The 15111-nt window shown below is 29.8% G+C and overlaps 1 protein-coding gene and 1 non-coding gene across 3 annotated transcripts in view; one reads left to right on the top strand and one right to left on the bottom strand.

Annotated features, from left to right (window-relative positions):
• Positions 1–15111, top strand: part of LOC129911172 (ankyrin repeat domain-containing protein SOWAHB-like) — a 170250-nt gene that overhangs the window by 21262 nt on the left and 133877 nt on the right. The gene's annotated exons all lie outside the window — the stretch shown is intronic.
• On the bottom strand, positions 3475–3547 carry Trnaa-agc (transfer RNA alanine (anticodon AGC)). Its single transcript has one exon. It is a non-coding gene; the product is annotated as a tRNA-Ala (tRNA).

Here is a 15111-nt window from a genome sequence, read left to right as displayed (position 1 = left end):
TGTTTGAACACTTTGCGTCTAGTCCAAAAAGGGACGGAGTTCTTGTAGGTGAAATCCTTTTGAAAGTCCATTTGGGAGGTTAAATTCCCCTGACGACGACGCCCGCCACCGACGATGATGATGATGATGATGATGGCCAAAGTATACTAGCAAACAAATTGAACGATAAAAACAGAAAAAGAGTGAAGAGTAAAACATTGGTGGAATCTACTCGTCCATGACAACGAGATGTTGAATTGATGTTAAAATTGTTTGACACTTTGTTAAATTGCTGAGAAAACATGGAAGTCCATGTGTGTTGTTGTTCAGCACGTTGTAATCTTTCCCTTTTGCTTTATGATCAAGTCAACTACCTAAATCGGGATTACCTATACCCAGTAGCCCTGGTATAGGGTAGAGTATCATCAAAAAACAACAACAACTTCAACCAAAACAAAACAGACAATGTCTGATGTCTATGAATTTCCATATCATTTGGCAGCCTATAAAAAAAAAGGTGTCATGTTGAAATAGTTTTCATGCGTAACGAAAATCCATCAGGACAATGATATTGCTCTTTTACTTGCGATATAGGTACTATAGGGCAAGTTTAGGATTCGTAAAAAAAATCGAACTCGAGATAACAATTTTACATGACATTACGATGATGGAGAATGCCAAAAAAGTGGGTCCGGCAATTCTGTCTGTCTGTCTGTCTGTCTGTCTGTCTGTCCGTCTGTCTCTATCTGGAGCTGCAGCCTAAACGAGTGAAGTGATTTTCTTCAAACTTGGTAGTTAGCAGTTTTTGGTGATTCCCTAGAGGGGAAATTGAAATTTTTTTTTTATGACCAAAACTAACGGTACCTGCCATATAACGGAAATAGAAAAGTTAATTTTTTTCAAAAACGGCTCTAACGATTTTGATTAAAATTTTTGTGTGTAATACTACACATAAGGGCCAACTTTTTAAATAAAAAAAATATTTTTTGTACCGTTATTAACGGTACCTGTCATAGAACGGTTTTTTTCGTTTCTGAATATCTCGTACAAAATTAAACCGATTTAAATGAAAATTTTTATACAAAAGTGTGTAAGTAAAGATAATATTAAAATTTTAGAAAATTTTCAAAAAACGCATTTTTGGTTTTTTAAAAAATATTTCAAAATTTTTTTTTGAAAAATCAATTTTATGAAAACGGATCAATGAAAAATTTTGAAATTTAGTTTTTATGTGTAAATTAATAATTTCTTCAAAATGGCATACCAACTTTTTTTTTGAAAAATGTTAAAAAAATTTTATATACCTACAAAAAATTATTTTTTTAAAAAACGGCTCCTACAATTTTCAAAATTTTTTTTCTAAAAATACCTTTTTATACGAGAAATAAAATGGCATATTTGTTTTTTTTTTTAAGATATTTTAAAACGGAGTTTTATTAATTATGAAAACAGATTTAATTTTTTTTATACTACTTATGAAATTTCTTCAAAATATCGAATTTTAAATTTCTTGAATAAAAAGCTTTAACATTATAGTTACTTTAAGCATAAGAGCAAGTACGTGCGACCCCAGTCGTGCAATTTATTTTCTATTGCAACTGCAACCAGAACTGAAGCAACAACACTCTGAGCTGTCAATCATCGTCATCGAGTGTGCAAGTTGTGTCATTTCGAAAATAGAATGCATCACAGAAACAGATACAGGCACATGAATTAATATTCCAACAATAGGATTTACTTACCTACATACACTTTGATGAACACGAGTCATCAAAAGTCAAAACAAGAGTTCTGTCAGAGACAAATCAAAAAAATTGTTTTGCCGACAAAAGAATTAATTTTAATGTTAAATATAATTTTTTTTTTTTTGAAAATTCTCACGTTTTTCATGTTTTTGTTGTCGCAAGGATTATTACGAGTATAGCAAGTATAGGTACATACATTGTCCGCGTGCCACATTTTGAGTTGTTGCTTTTAGGGGATTTTAATATATTTACGTTCAACTTCAAAGGAACTGGTAAATATCTTAAATGAGTGGTTGGGGTAAATTTATGTAGTAACAGAGTGGATTAATGAAGTTATGAATACAAAATCAGTGTTTTTTTATTTTTGAACTTAAGTTTTTTTGGGAACATTTTAACATACGCCTTTTTTTAGCCACAGTTGTATGTTTTTGATGACAAATTGTCACCAAAAACAAGAAAAATACAAAAAATTTGTATGTTTTCTTGCATCTATGTAGGTCAGGTCAGTAGTAACCCATTAATGCACACATTTTGCATAGATATTTTTCAATTGAGAACATTTTCTAATTCTAATTTTTTACAATAAAATTTTAATTTCCATACAAATTTGTACTTGCTCTATAAGGTTTGTATTGGTTTTGTATCAATACTTTTTTTTTTTGTAATATCTTCTTTAGAAAGTGTACCTTCCATACAAAATTTTTCGAGTAATGGCAATTTTCTCGAAAACGGCTATATAAATATTTTGATAAAAGCCTGTACATTTAATGCTGTATGTAATTCTAACGAAACTGAGTTTTTTAGTTTTTCTGAAAAAATACGGATTGTAAAAATATGATATTTTAATTTTTTGTTAAATAAAATATCTCTTCTCCGCTCGGCTCTTCACCACATGAGTAATTAAATGAGAGCATACGCATACATACTTCTGTGTGTTTTCCCTCTTATTTAATAACCTATTCACTAAATTAAGCATTTTAGTATATTAACACATAGTATATTATTTTGCTTCATTGTTTCTAATATTAAGTATTCTAACTATTGTGGATGTTACGGGTGTGACTTTTTTTAAGAAAAAAATTCCAAAAAATTATCTTAAACCGTTTTGAGGAAAAAAATGCAAAAAACGAAAAATTATTTTCGTTCACTGACTTTTTATCTTAAATTGATTTGGTAAAAAGTTATAAGCATTCAAATATGCGTTCGCGCAAACCCCAATTTGAAAACTATGGTTAATCCAATATATTGTACCAAAATCTTGTTTTTCACTTTTACAGCCACTACTTTTGCGATTTCTCAAAATTGCAGTTAAAATAGTTTTTGACAACTTCGGATCCGTGGTCCCCCAAAAACATAAAAAACACCAATAATTGAATATTGTAATTCTTATGATTTCTGGCAAAAGTAACCAAAAGTAGATATGTACAATTAAAATCTTCGAAGAAAATAGTTCGATTTTAATATATGTGGTGCAAATCTTGCAAAGAAGAGTAGTACAAATATTAAACGTTTAATTAAAGTTCCTTTGATTAAAATTACATTTTTGCACTACGTTAAAGTTTCAATTAAATTTTCAAAAATTAAAAATTTGTTCGAGCTGTATTGGTTGAAAATAAAGCCATTTTTAAGAAAATTATGATTAAGTCTTATGAGTTGAAGCAAGCTAAAATAGAGTCATACTTAAATATTTTTTTTTTTAATTTTTTTTTACTATTATTGTTAACAAAATTAAAAAAAAAAAAACACACTTTGGAGATGCGGGGCATCGATCCCCGTACCTCTCACATGCTAAGCGAGCGCTCTACCATCTGAGCTACATCCCCGTTGAAAATTACCAGCAAATCAAAACTTAAAAATCAAAATAAATTGTCTTTACTTATTGCAAGTCTGCAAGTACTCGCAGGTAATTGGAACAACCGGTTTATATTTTGATCACGTTCACATCAAGAAATACAGTAGTTATACTCTACATAACAGGTAGATACTCTGAGAGAGTCAGGGTAAAAGAAGTGGTTATATTGTTTGGAAACATCAAATATAAATCACCGCTAATCACTTTCGATTTATGTGCATGTCAAAATGGGTCTTAAATGACAATGAAAAACTTATTGAAATATTGGCATGGATTTAATGAAAATGCATACAAATTAATTCCCTTAGGTACAACTTTTCTATTAAAAACTGAATATCAATTTTTTTTAACAAAATAAACATTCAATAATTTTTTGTGAAACATAAGTTTCATTGATAGTTTTTTTTATAGTTAATAAAGTGAGTAGAAATTGAGAGTTTCTGCATTTCCCTTCTTTTACAATTTTCGCTGCCACTGCTAAACCACTTTTTGGATTTTTTTTTTTTGTTGTCTTTTAAACTTATATCAATTCACATGCATCAACTCTTCATAACCACTGACACGTGAGTAAAATAACAATATAAACGCGAAACTGGTCTCCCAAATAATTTTGTATTTTATTTGATCTGAAAAATCAACTTTACCATTCTTTTACGAATAAAAATGGACAAATGATGGTAACTTTCAACGGGGATGTAGCTCAGATGGTAGAGCGCTCGCTTAGCATGTGAGAGGTACGGGGATCGATGTCCCGCATCTCCAGTTATTTATTTTTTTTTTTAATTTTCGACAAGTTTTTTGAAAAGTATTTCCGTTTATCCAATTTATGGTATTTAATTTGAGCCTTTTTTACAAAATAAGATCAACAAATTTAGTTCAAAAACTTTATAAAAAAAATAAAGAGGTTAATCAGACTTTCTTAAGAGATTCTCAATGATTTGAATAATGTTTCAAGAATAAGAAACTAAGCAATGATTAAAAAAAAAAAATATATTTTTCTAACAAAGGTGAATTATTGAATCATAATCATAATTCATAAGTAACTCAATGGTAGATTACTGAAATGATGCCTTGAAATGATGAAAAAAACAACCAATTTTCTTTTACTTTGTAGTAGTTTTGAACTTGGCATAAATAACTATTGAATTGATCTTCAAAAATCAAGCATTACACTTTTTGGACTCTTTGACATTAAAAGAAAAATATGTTACTCATTTTTAAAGACGAAAAGTTTTATAATATCCCAATGAATCTTCCTTAAATCGTTTCGAATGCAAGCAACAAAATATCAGCAATTCATCCTGTTGCAAAATATTTGTAAACATTAATCCGAACAATTTTATAGCTTCGTCGTCGGTCGTTCGGTCGTCGTATCGCTCAACAATTCCCTAATCGAATAAACACCATGTCAAGGAGTACCCAATGACAGCATACAGAAGCACATCATGTAAGCAATTTGTTCGACATTAGTTTCATATGAAATTTTAAATTTACACACAAAACAACAATAACAAAAAAAACAAAAACAACAAAAAAAGTTATTATTCTGATGATAACCAAAACAAATGACCTCATGGATGAAAAAACACGTTGATCGGGGGAAACAAATTTAATAACACGGACAAAAAAAGACGACGACTACGATGAGGAGATGCCAGTCGGTGAGACGTTGTTGACTTGGTGTCGGTCTTTTGTTGGCCATGCAATGGTAGTTGGAGGTTGTGGGAGAAAATGCGTTCAAAGCATCCTACCGACCGACAACGATGCAACGACGACGATCCGGACGTTATTACCTGTGCAAATCGTTAGGGCGGTTCGCAACACAACTTAAAAGATATAAAATGAGATATTTTTTTTTTATTTTGTTTGCTGTATTTTAGCTTCTATCACGATCCACACGAGCCGCACGGATCCCACAAAGCCATTGAAAAAAAAACGCATTTAAACAGTAGTGTGAACAAAAAATTTCACAAATACTGGTCCATTTGACAAAAAGGTTTTAGTCTTATAATCATACTGTCGGTGTTAAAATTTGGTTTAAAATTATATTCCTTTATTTGAACAATAAGCAATTCGATAGAAGAACTCCATCAATTCTAACTCTCGTTGTAATTGACATTTATTTTTAGAGATTTCAGTGTTATTTTCAAACTAATTCGAAACGTCAGATATAAGAATTTTACTTTATCTAACGACATTTTGTACTTAACATGACGCTAACTCGTCGCTGACTCACGTTGATTAATATGTATGAAGATAAAGTACTTATAAGACAAAAGTTCCTAGAAAACAAAGAGTTTTCCTAATTTTTGTCAATTTTGTTTAAAAATTTTATTTTAAAAATATATTTTTTTTTGTAACAAAATTTCACCTCTCTGTAGATATACTGTATATCTAGTAACATGTTCGTCCTGATAGTGCATTATCAACATTTAGTCGCATATGCTGCTGCTCCCTTTGACTGCCTTAATTGATGTAATCGCAGACGAGCCCCTTGAATATTCTCGTAGGTAGAGGGGTAAAGTAAAATCTGCAAAAAAAAACTCAAGCTTGTGGGATCTTACTTTGCCATGTGAATTTCAGGCAAGTCATGTGTGGGGTCATTAAATGGGCTATCAAAACTATTATGTTCTCATTATGGTTTTAATGGTAAACTTCCTTTTAACTTAAATAAATTTTTTTTACTTTTTGGGTTATAAATTGGTTGAAAAATTAAATAAAAATTTAAACTGTTCAGAAGCTGAATTTAATTTCGTGAAATCGTTGCAATTTAGAAAATGGGCAATTTTGATCTTTAAGTTTTTTTTATAGGTAAAGTATCTAAAAACTTAATAAATTGATCTTTTCTTAAGAGTTTAATCAAGTATGACCCGATTATACAATTCGTAGAAAATATCTAGAGTACAGATTTTTTTCATAAAAGACCCGGAAGTGATTGTTCAGACTTTAGAGAAAAAGAAAAGTCCGTCTAGTTTGCATCAGTATTTTTGAAACAACGATCCCCAAACTGAATTTTCTATAATAAAATTCAACAAAAGAAATTATTTTTTTTTTTTTTCAAAATGCTGGATTGTTATAATGCCGAAATAAAATGTCGCTCTCTTGTCCTATATGTTTTCAGAAAACCTTGAAAACCGTTTTTCTCTAATTTATCATTGTTTTGACACCAGTCCACCACAATTGTTCTATTTAAGTCGCATTGGCACCTTCCAATAGTTTTTAGGTAGATCTTTCGCTTTCTGAAGAAAGCCTGTATCTAGATGTGATCAAGCTTTTAATCGCCTTTTACGACAGGCGAAAGGTAAAAGATCTCAAGCTATGCTTGCAAATGTGGATAATAGCCCCTTCCACCTGATTGGAGGAAAACATTCCCGATTTTTTTTTTTTTAGGTAAATGATTTTATGAAAATTAAAACAAATTTTTTAGAATAACACTGGTCTGCAAGAGAATTCTCCTTTTAATAAAACTATACTTTTCTAAAGAATTCCGAATCCGAAGTCAGAATTGGAATAGCACATCACGTTTTTTTTTTAGATATTCCCGATAGAAAATCTCAAAAACCCATTTTTTTTGTTGCTGTTTTCGAAGTAGTATTTGGACATAATGTAATCTTTTTCAATTAAATTTGTTAGGTTTTATGAAAGAACTTATTTTCTTCTTCTCATCCGAGATATCTTAATTTAAGTAAGTTTAGTAGGTTTGGCATATCTTACCATAAAAAAACTGATCTCTAAAAATTCATATATCTTTCTCCCTAGAACAAAAGTATACTTTTGTAATGGATTTTAGTGTGCTGATTTTGAATCCGAACTCAAAAAATTTCGGTCAGCTCTGGTTTTTGAGATATAGTAGTTTTTTTTTTAGATTTCCTATAAAAAAACTTGATTTTATGATCCTTTAATGCGAATATCTAGAAATCCTGATGTGATAGATTTTTTTTTGACTTCGGATTCTAACTCAGCACATCAAAAACTAAAAAAGCATACTTGTGTTTCTAGGAGAAATAAATCTGCAGCTTTACAAGGCAGTTTATCGAATGGTTTATTACAAATAAGATACAGTACATTCTCGATTAACGCAACTAATTAAAACAAGGGTGGTTGCAATTACCGAGGTTGTTGCAATGACCGAGTAAATAATTTTTAGGCTCAATATGAGATGAAAAGCGAAAATATCAGAAAAGCAACACTAACAAATATATTTTATGCAACAAATTTCTGTCCAATAAAATATAATTGATATGAAACGAAACAAATGGAAGTTAATTCATTCATTCATTACGATAAGTACTTAATTACGAATGTTTAGTTCTTTATCCAAATTTAATTATTTTATTTCGAAAAAATGGGATATTTTTGTTTGGATTTTTTAGTTTGTTAGATTTCAAAAATTGACATGTCTAGCAATTTTTGAACAATCAACATTTTTTCAATAAGGGTTAAATTTTGGTCAGTTCATCGTATTTTTGTATTGAAAGTTGCACTTATCGAGTCAATTTTTGTACAAGAGTTGCAATTACTGCGTCAACAATGATAAAAATTGGGGTATTTCGAAAATCGAGGAGTTGCGTTAATCGAGAGTTGCGTTAATCGAGAACGCACTGTATTTCTAAATATAAAAGTAGTATATAAAATTACAAAACACGTAAAAATTTTGTTTAGGTAATGTATTGTATTATGGTTTATCTTTACGTATTTGACTTTTAAAATATAATGGGCATTGATATTTTACATTTCCCTTTATTAAGGTGTTTTTTTCATGTGGAATTTACTAAAAAACTGCAGAATTTCGATATTTTTGCTGTTTTTGTCAATTAGTATCTTAAAATGTGTTTGAACTTTTCTTAATAAAACGTTTGGTGTCATATGACAGATCATGTTATGAGAAATAAGTCCTCTAAATTTGAGCTTAATATGAATGATAGTTTTATTTTTGTACAAGGTCAACCGAATCTAAAAGGGTTATTTTCTACAATCTACTCATATTTATAAAAAATCATTTTAAACAAATGGTACGTGCTAGAATTTTTCTGAAACCAGATTTAGATTCAGGAAATTCAAATCTTTCATAATTTCAAAAAATTATTTGAAATTATGTATGTGTCTATTAGGGTGTGTCACTTTTGTATGGCTGAAAAAAAGTACCCTTATTTTGCAATGTAATAGTGGTCAAAAGTTTTATTAGGGTCTAAGGTTTAATAATATGTTAACAAAAATTATAATATCGTTCGTCTTTGCCGCTCAAATCGGTTGAAGTTGAAGGAAAAAAACGATTTTATATGAAAAAATGATTTTTTTCTTCGCATATTATTCCGCAGCTTCTTTACTAAGTGTTCAATTCCAACAATTATAAGCTTAAAAGTTTTTTCTTATAAAGATATATATTTAATATATTTGTTTTTGTATTCAAACGGCGCAATTAAAAGAAAACATATATTTAAAAAATTTCTAAAAATTCAAATTTCTTCGATTTCTTCCTATATTTTGAGCGAGCCAAAGATATTATTTAAAATCAAAATTGTAAGCGCAGGATTTATTTTTGATAACTAATGCAACTTTTAAAAGCTATTACATTTGAAAATTCCATACTTTAGCATTTTGACACACCCTAGTGTCTATATATCATTACAACACAAGAATATTTTAGAAACTAATTACTTTTTTTCAGGATAAAATTAATTCGTCATTAACTTGTGTGTAATACGTCACAATTGTGATGTTAAAAATTATATCTGACTTCTAATCCCATGGATTTTATTACACGCTAAAATATTATGCTTACCAGTGTAACCAAACTGTTTAAAATTTATTTGATACAAAATATAATGAACATTTGTTTATTTTTAAATTTTCATGATTTTTAATACTGTATTAATTAAATTAATTAATTTTTTTTATAATCATCTTGCTTAAAAATATTTTTTTTGTATTCTTACTTTTTAACTTAAACTGAATTTACTATCGTAAAATTGTAAATAGTACATAATTCTAGATACTCTAAAAGATTTATATCTTAATGTGTCTTTGTTAACTTTAAATTATATTGAAATAAATTGAATTAAATTGAAATTGAATTAAATACCTATATTTAATATTAATAAATTAATAAAATATAATAAAATATATAAAATATATAAAAATTCGTTTACTCAATCTTTAAATCTTTAATCATTTGGACTTTTTGTTAACAACAAAAAAAGTATACAACATTTTTAAGTAGTGTTTATAAAAAAAAAAACCTCAATAAATAAGTACCTACAACAGCGAATTACTATTAGCAAATGCCAAATTTACAAAACCCTATTTGCCCGACGCGACCCAACAAATATTACAATATTTAAGGTAAACGCCAGGAAAAAAAATATTATTAATGTAAATTAGTGTGTAATGACAACCATAATCTGTAATGTAGAGTTGATAATGAACTAAACCAAATATGATCTCCTTCTAATCGGAACTTGAACATGTTTTTTTCTTATAATCTCATTAGAAGAAGCACACTCCTCTTTAAAGTCTTAAGATAATCAAATCATTAATTTGATATAACCAACTCCCCGCTTAACCATTTTTCACCTCATCATACAGTAAAACGTATCAAATTAAAAACTTATAATTTAACCAACATGCAAGCCACAATGTTCCGTCGTTTCAGCATAAAAATCCACAAAACGCCAAACGAATAGACACGTCAATTTATACTCTGGTCCGTGAAATATGATGATAAATTGTTCTCAGAAATATCGGATTGCAAATGAAGATTTTATATATAAATTATTGCAACGGTGCCAGGTTGGAAACTCAGGACCGGGATCGGGAGACGGGAGTCGGTTCGGTATCGGTAGTCTTGGAACCGCGAGCACCTCTAATTGATGGTTTTGCTCCCGTAAGGGTTTTAAAATATAAATCTGCAATTCGCACGAAGGGTTTGATGTATTTTTATGAATGAATCTGTCAGTAATTATTGCATCTTCTTCGGTTAAACATCACGCGTCGTTTTTTTATCAGGAGTTTCATATAGTTTTTTTTTTTTAGTTTTCCTTTATTTCAGTAGTCTTGCAATATAAGGTTCGTCGGCCGATTGATTTATAAGTTTTGTTTGTCTTTGAAATTCAAGAGAATTTTGCTGACCAAAGGTATGAAGGGAGCGTGAAGAGAGGAGGGTTAGTACAAAGACACTGTAGCCATAGAAATAATAAAAAAGGATAACAATGAACATGATTCGCTGTGTAGTTTGTGGTTGATGTTATGGTTGCGGGGGTTGGCATTGTGTGTTTTAGCGTTCCTTCATTTCCTACAGGGAAAACTTTTATACTAAGTGCATGGTGCGGGTTCGTGTGTGTGAGTGTGTGTGTGTGTGTTGTACAAACCTTAACGTTCGGTTCAGATGGATACACTCGACTTCTACGAGTGCTCTAGCTTTCGTCACCCACTCATCCGGCCAAACCTCCCAATACCGATACCTAGCATTTGGGGGTAGCATAAGAAGGACCATAACACAATGGCTGTTTTGTTGGCAATATCCTCTTAATGAAAGCCATAGTCGTCGAAATGGGTGGATATATACCGATACGTAGGTATACATAGTCGGAGAAGTGCCCTGCAGCGGTTACATTTATAACAAGTCGAAAAACCATTCAATTTATATCAAAAGGTACACAATGTTTCCCGTTTAGCCGCCCGTTGATAGAGTCCACCCTCCCCGATCCGGTCGGCGGCGGCGGAGTTGCCTCCTTGGCCAGCCAACCTATTAACTTTCGTCAGAATTTGTTGTTATTTCGTTTTCGCATTGTACTGCTGCTATATTGAAAGCTGCCAGCCCTTCGGACTTCAAATATGGGTACAGAGTTGGTCTATAGGGATATACGATACCTGCCATTTTGCTTTGCCTAAATAGCTTTATTCCTAAGCGAGCGAGGGTCCTTTTGCAAAGTAACTCAGTTTATAGTTTAACTCTTGTCGTGGTATTATTTTTGTGAAGTGAATACATTGGTCACAGTTCTTTCAGCAGCATACAATAAAGCCATATGTATATTTTTTTTTATATACTATACATATTTACTTACACATTCAAAGTTACAAATTATTTTTTCTTTGAGTTACATAAAATATCCATGTCATTGTTGTTGTTCTGAGAACCTTTTGTTGTCGAACTCAAATATAATGAGATACAAATTTTTTCGGTCTTCTAATGTATAGATATTCAAATTTTTGTGTTGAAAACAAGAAAAAAAATCCTTACATTCATTCGTCTACCATTTTACACACAAACATACCTGGGCCAAAAGAACACAGCCCCAGGTGAAAAAATCTAATTAAAACTGAATTTTTGATGCATGTTTTTCGGTTTTGCACATTGATGTTTTCGAATTACGGGGGGTTCTTGTGTGGTATACTAGGTAAGTTCATGTTTGCAATTATTATTATTTTTTTTTAGAAAATAAGATTTGTAGGGAAATTGTTTTTTTTTTTCTTGATAAAAATAGGTCCTCATTTGTATAACATAAAAAAAAAATTAAACAAAATAAATCAATAACAACTAAATCTGTTTTATAATTATGTAAAGAGTTTTTACAATAGGTCCAACGTGCTCAAATTCAAAAACAATCATTCCATTTAATTTAAATAAATCATAAGACTTTTATAGGAAAAAAATTTATTTTTTGGCAAAAATATCGCGGTTTCTTTAGATCTTAGAAAAGGGTTAGGTAATGTATTAAATTAAATATTTTAAGTTATAGAAAATTTTGCATTTTTAGATACACGACGAAGTAAAAAAAAAAATAAAACACTTAAAAGCAAGCGGATTTCTGAATGATTTTTTGCCAAGATGACATTCACATAATCTAAGAATAAAAAATAAGTAGATTTTCATCTTAACCCTTTCGGACCCAACGTTACTCTCTTGTAACATTTTTTTAAAAATTCGTAAAAAATATTAAATTAAACAATTTTTTAGGTTTCCATAGCTTAATTGAAAGATAATAATGCCTAGTTACTGGATTATTACAAAAAGTTAGTCAAATATCATACCTTTAATTTTTTTTTTATCGAAAAAGGGACTGAAATTCACATTTTTTTTTTTTGCAAAAAAAAATTTTTTTTATATATGGTCATAATTTTGAAAAAAAGATATAAAAAATGTTAATGCAGAAAGTGTTTTGTTTTTTTGCTTAGAAGAAGTAGCATACATTATAGTTTCATAAAAAGTTATTTTCTCAGTTCTCCGACTTTTTTTTTGTCATAGGCAGTGCATATTACGTACATCTAACATGAGAATAACACATTAGTTTTGCTATTTATTATTTTGGAAAATAACTTTTTGCTATTCATATTTCTTAGTTCTGATATTTTTGACCCGATAAAACCGAAAAAACATTTTTTAATATTGATTTTCATAGCTTGGGTTCGAAAGGGTTAAAATTAGTAGATGTCCGTCGAATTATAAGAAAATCGACGAATATTAAAAACAAAAATATGTAATGCTCACATTTAGCATTGATCGTCGGTCTGCATAAGGAGCTACAGTGCTGTGCAAAACATATGCAACTGTTGCAACTTCCTATTTCCTATTAATTTTCTGCATGTTTCTGCTCATAAAAGAAGTATGCAATTTATGAGGGGGAACGCCCTAGGGATATACTTTGTATCTCTCAACCTTTTTATAAAAAGAAATAGTTCTTCAATGGGTTTTAAAAATAAAATAACAAAAAATCATTAAATTTTTCTGTGCAAAACATATGCAACTTTGTATGTCATGTTGGACCAACGGACAAAGTCGCACCTTTATAGGAAAATAACCGTTATTTAGTTCAAACGAAAGTCAAAAGTTATTAAAACTCAATAAGGATACAACCACAATTTGAAATCATGCATTTCACAATCATCTAAAAAAAAATTACAGGCCATACCACACCTCCTTCCATACAAAAACAGTTGAAAGAGTTGCATATGTTTTGCACAGCACTGTACATCCTAAACTGTTGAGCCGATCCACTTCAAACTTGGTATGTAGCAGTTTTTGGATTCTGTACACAGGGGTTTTTGGAATTAATTTTGTTTGTACCTAAAATAACGGTACCTGTCATATGTAGCGATTTTGGAAAAATTAATTTTCTCAAAAACGATTTTGATGAAAAAATTCAGGTACTAGTTTTGAGACAAGGTCTATCTCTCGATGAAAAAAGTTTTTTTTTTTTTTTCAAAAATCGTTATTAACGGTATCTCCCATGTAAACGTTTTTTTAATTTCTGACTATCTCAAGTTATTGGTTCAATTTTAATGAATTTTTTATGCAAAAATTTAACTTAGGTAATGTAAATCAAAAATAAAATTTTGAAAAAATAATTTTTGGATTTTTAAACTTTGCAATTTTTTTTTTGAAAAATCGTTTTTTCGAAAACGGGACATTGACTTTTTTTGGAATTTGAGTTTTCGATGTTGAATAATAAATTGCCACAAAATGGCATGCCAAATTAATTTTAAAACTTTTTTTTCAAAAAATTATTTAAAAAAAATTAGTTTTTTAAGAAACGATTTTGAAATTTTTTTTTCTAAAAATCCATCATTAAACTGCATATTTTTTTTCGAGCTCAATTTCATTTAACGAGTTGTTTTTTTTCATTTGAAGAATTTTGTGTTTTTTTTTAATTAGGTACAATGGTGAACAAAATTAAACTTCTTTTTGTTACAGAAATCAAGGTATACTTTTCTACAGGATTTTGGTGTGCTGAGCTCGAATCCGAAGTCAAAAAAATTCTATCACATCACGTTTTTGAGATAATTCCGTTAGAAAATCGAAAATGCCGCTTTTTACCAGTTTTCGAAGTCAAAAAAATGCCGCTTTTTAGCAGTTTTCGAGGTTATTTCTTAGCATTTCGTTATTTGTTACAGATAAATTCGTAACGGTTTCTAAAAGAACTTAATCTTGTCTTTCTAAATCCGTTTAAATCTTTTAAATATCTCTTTTCTTCGTTGAGAAATCAACGTGTTTGGTATACCTCATGTTTATTTGCTTTTAGGCCGTGTGTGAATTGCGTTAAATAGTTAACACCGTGTAAAATTTTTGACACTATTGAGGTGAATAAAAAATTTTCAGCTGTTAAAAATTTATTGGGCTCTGGGACCTGGTTAAATTCGAGTTAAAATTTTTTTGTAGATGGTTTTGTTTTTTTTTTATTAAAAAGGAGTTTCATGGCAGAAAAGAGGCAGAGAAAAATATTAAACAATAATCTATACAGCTGAAATTTTTTGTTCACTTCAATAGTGTCAAACATTTTACACGGTGTTAAATATTTAACGCAATTCACACACGGCCTTAATAGCAAATCTCGAAAAGTTCTTTGCCAATCGATTTTAAATTTTGACACAACGGCAACGTTTCTCGAAAACTGGTAAAAAGCGGCATTTTCAATTTTCTAACCTGATTATCTCAAAAACTTGATGTGATAGAATTGTTCTGACTTCGGATTCGAGCTCAGCACCCAAAAAACCTAAAGGTTATCTTGGTGTCTGTAACAAAAACCATGTTGACCAGTG

The sequence above is a fragment of the Episyrphus balteatus genome, chromosome 2, assembly GCF_945859705.1.
Source record: "Episyrphus balteatus chromosome 2, idEpiBalt1.1, whole genome shotgun sequence".
Taxonomy (NCBI): domain Eukaryota; kingdom Metazoa; phylum Arthropoda; class Insecta; order Diptera; family Syrphidae; genus Episyrphus; species Episyrphus balteatus.
This window is presented reverse-complemented; position numbering and strand designations above follow the sequence as displayed.